Raw genomic sequence first — 6,937 nt, 5'->3', positions numbered from 1 at the left:
ATCTTAGTCAGGGCAGAATTTTTGATACGTCTCCTAAAAGGGATCTCATTATTTGGTAAAAGTGGCACTGATGTTGCAGTCAGTGAGTGCACGCGACACATTTGCCTCGCAGAATATCAACTAAATTAAAGACAATATTTCCAAGGGAGATTAACGCTCTCTGACGTAAATACTCGGAACTGAAGGAATTTAATTTACAAATGAAGAGACGGGACAGATATATGGTCGGCATACGAAGAAGGGTGTGCCAGCCACCAGATAAAAAGTGGACAACATGAAGAAGGGAAAACATCATTAAGATAGTGGATGTAGGGTTGTCATGAAACCAGAATTTCAGTAGTCCACATTGATACCTGTGAATTTCCACAATTCTCTATACTTGTTCGATACCACGGTAAAAAAAAAAAAAAAAACTGAACCCATGTACTGTTTCAAAGTGTGAAATATTTATGATCACTGTACTTCAACATCTTCTGGCACATAATTTAAATTGAAGTATCAGCTGCCAGGAGAGAACTGTACATTAAAAAAAAGAACAGCAGTGTTCCGTAACCTACCAGCATATCAAAACAAACAATACTGTGCTTATAAATATAAATAGTATAAATAACAACAATTTCCAACTATTTTTAATTCCAAAAAGAACAGCAGTGGTGTGAAGCCTTCAAGTATATAAAACAAACATTATTGTTCTTAATATGCTTTCCGTATGGTGGTAGAGTGACGTCATTGTGGAATTTGTAATGAAATAGGCTAATAAAAAAGCTGAAACATACATTTAAAGACAAATATTTGTGTTATTATTTATTATAAGTAACATTTCAGCCTTTTTTTTTATAATGTCATGCAATTTTGCTGTCTTTTTTGTTTGTTAATTTAATCTACAATGTGCCTTAGGTCCATAAAAAAGAGCTGTGTTTAACAGGTCACACTTTGCCTTCTTGGTGGAATAAATAACCCATTGGTGTACAAAATGTTGCCAAACAACGGAAGAGTGTCTCTAAGCTGTGGTTTTTTTTAGATTGATAGATAGTACTTTATTGATTCCTTCAGGAGAGTTCCCTCAGGAAAATTAAAATTCCAGCAGCAGTGTACAGAATTGAGATCGAATTTAAAAAGTAAAAAGTAAATAATGGGGGCATAAATGGAAACAAAATACAAAAATATTACAATAAGAATAAAAATAAAAAGCAACAATGAGAATAAAAATATAACAGTAAAATAGGAATATAACAAGAGAAACTAGGCAGTAGTGACCATGTTATGAAAAAGTATTGCACTGTTATTGTTTTGCATCGCCTGCCATCCTAGTACCACCCCCCCCCCCCCCCCAGAGAGGAGTTGTACAGTCTAATGGCGTGTGGGACAAAGGAGTTTTTTAGTCTATTAATTATTATTTTAGCACTTATTGAAGTGATAAAGGTTGTGTTGCACGCTTCTGGAGGTTTTTTTGTACGCTGTGGTAATGCACACATCCTGGGCTTGTGGTGGCGGACCTCCGTTCTCACTTGCGCAGTAAATACTGTACTGAGCGCTTGTATTTGATGATGGAATTTCGCAAGATACACCTCTTTTTCACTTTTGACAATTATGTACCTGGCAAAGACACTAAAGTGCATCCCAGATCATTTCTGCTACGTCCTATTCTCTGGCAAACCAGGTGCGCACAAGACGTGTTGTGAAGCCGAGTTACGCCACGTCTACAAGTTATGCTACACTGCCACACTTCTAATTTTAATTTGTTTATGAGCCAGTGTAACAGAAGCCCGTAAGTTAGCAAACCTCAGTGCCCGACAACTTCAATAGTGTGCTGGCCGCCGAGCTACCCAGCATGGGCTTTTAGTTCGGTGGTCAGCCCACTCGCCTCTAATGCGTGCAAGTAGAGTTTGCATCCCTGTGTGGTGTGCGATAAGGTCAAGAGTTCGAATCCACCTGGGTTACACTAAGGCAAAACAAAAGCACCAAATCCGCATCCGTGACAAGCCTCCACAACCAAGTAAATACACAAAAACCTTCGCTTTTTTTTTAAGACAGCCGGTGTTTGTTTTTCAGCGCTGACTCAGCGAAAAATGTTGTACAGTATTCACTACTGACAATGCTAAAAAAAAGTAGGTATCGATGTTAGTGTTGTTCCGATACCAATATTTTGGTACCGGTACCAAAATTATTTTGATACTTTTCTATACTTTTCTAAATAATTGCATTATTGGCTTTATTTTAACAAAAAAATCTTATGATACATTAAACATATGTTTCTTATTGCAAGTTTGTCCTTACATAGAATAGTGAACATACTAGACAACTTGTCTTTTAGTAGTAAGTAAACAAACAAAGGCTCCCTATTTCAGTCTGCTGACATATGCAGTAACATATTGTGTCATTTTCCATTCTATTATTTTGTCAAAATTATTAAGGACAAGTGGTACAAAATAATGTATTATTAATCTACTTGTTCATTTACTGTTAATATCTGCTTACTTTCTCTTTCAACATGTTCTATCTACACTTCTGTTAAAATGTAATAATCATTTATTCTTCTGTTGTTTGGATGCTTTACATTAGTTTTGGACGATACCACAAATTTGGGTATCAATCCGATACCAAGTCGTTACAGGATCATACATTGGTCATATTCAAAGTCCTCATGTGTCCAGGGACATATTTCCTGAGTTTATAAACATAATTACAATTTTTTTTAAATAAAAGAAGATGTTGTGATGCCAAAACATATCGACGTACTCATAGTAGTATCGACTAGATACGCTATTGTACTTGGCATCATTACAGTGGATGTCAGGTGTAGATCCACCAATGGCGTTTGTTTACATTTTGACGCTGGTGAGCTACGGTGTGTAGTGAAGCATGTTTAGCTGTTCCTCGTCCTGCAGGGATGATACTTGTAAGTAACGTACTTTATTTGTCGCCATGGAAGCGAGGATTAGTGATTTAGAAGTAGCTAAAACACCGCCGACTGCGAATGGACGTTCGCCGCTTGCTAGCTAGCCATGTCTTAAAGCACCTCTTCCGGTGTGCGTTTCAGTGTTATAACTTCACCTTTATTGTTAGTTTTTAAGACAAAATGTGTCCGTTCTCCCTTTTGTGTCTACACCCTGTGTCTGCTTGTAAGTACTCTGTATTGTGCGCTACCGAACAGGCTCATAAATCAGCAATGACACGACGTGACGACGACGGGGTGCGGGGGGGGACCGGTACCTTTCAGAGGCGATATAGTACCGAATATGATTCATTAGTATCGCGGTACTATACTAATACCGGTATACCATACAACTAGGGCTGCAACTAACGATTAATTTGATAACCAATTAATCTGTCAATTATTACTTTGATTAATTGATTAATAATCAGATAAAAGAGACCAACTACATGTCTATCCTTTCCAGTATTTTATGGGGAAAAAACAGCATACTGGCACCATACTAATTTTGATTATTGTTTCTCAGCTGTTTGTACATGTTGCAGTTTATAAGTAAAGGTTTATTTAAAAAAAAAAAAAAAAAACTTTTTTTTTTTTTTTAATTGCCTCTGTGCATGCGCATAGCATAGATCCAATGAATCGATGACTAAATTAATCGGCAAATATTTTTATAATCGATTTAATCGATTACCGGTAGTTGTTGCAGCCCTACATACAACCCTAATCGATGTGAACCTTGCATGTTGGTATTGACTTGGGATCAAAGCGTCGATACTTTTGACAACCTTAAGTGGTTATTTGCATTGCATATGTGCATGGGTCAAAGTGGTCACAAAAAACAAGTTCAGAGGTTGTGGCTAGACATAGTGTAGTCCTGCATGACGCACATGGATTTGTGCGATTCTACCACTAAGCACTGCAGCGCCACGAGAATACTTCATGAAACATAAAGGGATGATTTTGAGGCTCAGCATCCCCTTGAGTATCGTGAGAGAAAACACAGATCACCTTCTTTATTACCTTGTTTACAGCCTCGTCTATGGCTGTCGGTGGGCCTTTGTTCTGTCTCTCGTTGCTTACACGTCTCAGTGATGTGGTCATTCGGCACGACCTCAGTGATTCGGCTGTGCCAATCCTGCATGGTGATTGATGCTTGTTCAGGGGAACGACAAACTGTCGCTTTCATCTTTACACATCTCAGGAAGTCTAAATGGTGCTGCATTGCGACTGGCTGTCAAAGTCAGCCACCATACTCATCATGGCCACCACGAAGGTGTACTTTGGGAGTTTGTTATTGGTTTTCCCCCAGCATTTCTATTATAAATATACATTCAGTGTATTATCACTGCTGAGGAAGAAATGGCTATATTTACAACCTGTGGACAGTCATCACTGAACCTGTCAGAAAGCCTGGGTCATATAATGATGACCCCTGTAGGGCAAGGCAGCAATGTGAATTCGGCCTACAGGATATATTTGTCCAAGTGACAGTCCAATTTTCCAACACATGAGCAGAGCAAAGGGCTAGCAGGGTCAACGATACCCCGATCGCAGCAGCTTTATGTATTCATTTCTGGGGAATTTTCTGCAAATGTTGTGGTTTTGTGCATTTTGTGTTCTTCGTATAGCAAAGGCTATTTTTATGCACGATGGGGACAATGTCAATACCTGGAGGGCATGGTATGACATCTCAACAATGAGATTCTTTCAAATCAGCTTTACAGAGAAATGCTGCAGCAGGGGATTTACTTGTTATTGTGTGAATGCTCCAAAGCATTCACACATGTGGTTTTCTACACCAAATTTCATCTATTTATTATTCAACTTCAACCTTATTCAACAAGGGGCGGCGTGGCGAAGTTGGTAGAGTGGCCGTGCCAGCAATCGGGGGGTTGCTGGTTACTGGGGTTCAATCCCCACCTTCTACCATCCTAGTCACGTCCGTTGTGTCCTTGGGCAAGACACTTCACCCTTGCTCCTGATGGCTGCTGGTTAGCGCCTTGCATGGCAGCTCCCGCCATCAGTGTGTGAATGGGTGAATGTGGAAATACTGTCAAAGCGCTTTGAGTACCTTGAAGGTAGAAAAGCGCTATACAAGTATAACCCATTTATCATTTATCATTTAACTTATTATTATGTTTCTTCTCCAGATTTTGGCACGCTCTACCTTCCACATTTTTCACCCAATTTAAACCGTCAAACCGTTCCAACTTCAAACCTTGAAAAATTCCAAAAATTCCCAGATTTCCCAGTATTCCAGGTTTTCCGGGACATTTTTCCAATTCAAAATTATTGGCCATTTTTCAATCTTTCACCATTTCCAAATGTTTCAACCTATTCAAACCATTCCACCTTCAACACATTCCCCTATTCTGGAAATTCAAACTATCATTTTTCCAAGTTAAAAAAAAAATCCAGGATTTTCCAGAATTCCTGCTTTTCCGAAGCCCTATTTACACCCTTTTTTTCTGGCGACTACTCCTTCCACATTTTTCAACGCATTTCAAGCGTTCCAGCGTCAAAACATTCTTCTTAATCAGGAAGAAAAAAAATTATTGTTTTTTTAATTGGAAAAATTCCCGGTTTTCCTGAAATTCCAATTCCGTAATACCATTTCTCAATTCAACCTGTTACCATGTTTCTTGACTGATTTGAAACATTTCAAAACCAACCGTTTGAACTTATTCTGACTAATCAAGTTTTTTACAATTTTCAAAAAAATTCCAGCTTTTCCCAAAATTCCCAATTTTTTCTGAAATTCCCATAGAAATCAATGGGACATTCTTCAAAGTTCCACAACTCCCACATTTTTCATCTGATTCAAACCGTTCCAACTTCAAAATATTCAGCCTGTTCATGAATTGTGGGCTCTACTTCAACAATTCAAAAAAAAAATCCCGGATTTCCCATAATTCCTTTTTTGTTGTTGTTGCATTTTCCCCATTCAAAACGAATTGGTAATTTTTCAAACTTCCATAATTCCCACATTCTCCAACCGATTCAAACCATTCCACCTTCAACACATTCAACTCATCCTGGATATTCAAACTACCATTTTTCCACATTCAACAAATTTCCAGGAATTCCTGTTTTTTGGTAACCTATTTCCAGCCTTCTTAAGTTTGACTACTCCTTTCACATTTTTCAACCCATTTCAACCGTTCCACTGTCAAAACACTCCTCATATTCAGGACAAAAACGAAGTTGGTTAAGGAACTAGAAAAGTTCCCAGTTTTCCCGAAATTCCAGGAATTTCTTAACTGTTACTAATTCAACATTTCGTGACCGATTTAAACAATTCCAACTCCAAACAATTCAGCTCATTCAGGACATTCATGCTCCTAATCATTTTTTAAAAAATCACGCTTTACCCAAATTTCCAGGAAGTTTCCATTGAAATGAATAGGAAATTTTTCCAAGTTGCGCAGTTCCCACATTTTTCAACCTATTCAAACCATTCCAACATTCAAACTATTTCAGCGTTTCAACTATTTCAACATTTAAACCATTTCTACATTCATCCTACGTTCCATTGGCATTTCAATTCAGCGTCAGTTTTTCAACATTCAAACCATTCCAACATTCAAACTAATCTTACATTCATACTACATTCTGTCAGCATTTCAGTTCAACTTCAGCATTGGAGCATTCACACACAATTCCTTTAGGAATTGCCTCCTCTAGTTAAACATTGTGATTTGATTAAAAACATACAATTAAAAAATTGTCATGAAACGTCTGACAAAATTATATTTGTACCTTAAAACCTCTAAAGGCCTTAGTGGCCACATGCGTGGACAGCACCTTTTAGCTCGTATTTCCAAAATTGTGTACACTAATGAATTGGAGTCTTATGGCCGCTTATGTGGACACTTTTACTTCCATCTGGTGGTGTCAGAAGAGTATAACATACAATGGAATTTGGAAAAAAAAGTGTAAAAATAAGAATTAGCATGTCACTAAACATGAAGTACACATTTTTTTGATTGATTGAAACTTTTA

Source organism: Entelurus aequoreus, linkage group LG06 (assembly GCF_033978785.1).
Source record: "Entelurus aequoreus isolate RoL-2023_Sb linkage group LG06, RoL_Eaeq_v1.1, whole genome shotgun sequence".
In the NCBI taxonomy this organism is placed as follows: Eukaryota; Metazoa; Chordata; class Actinopteri; order Syngnathiformes; family Syngnathidae; genus Entelurus; species Entelurus aequoreus.
This window is presented reverse-complemented; position numbering follows the sequence as displayed.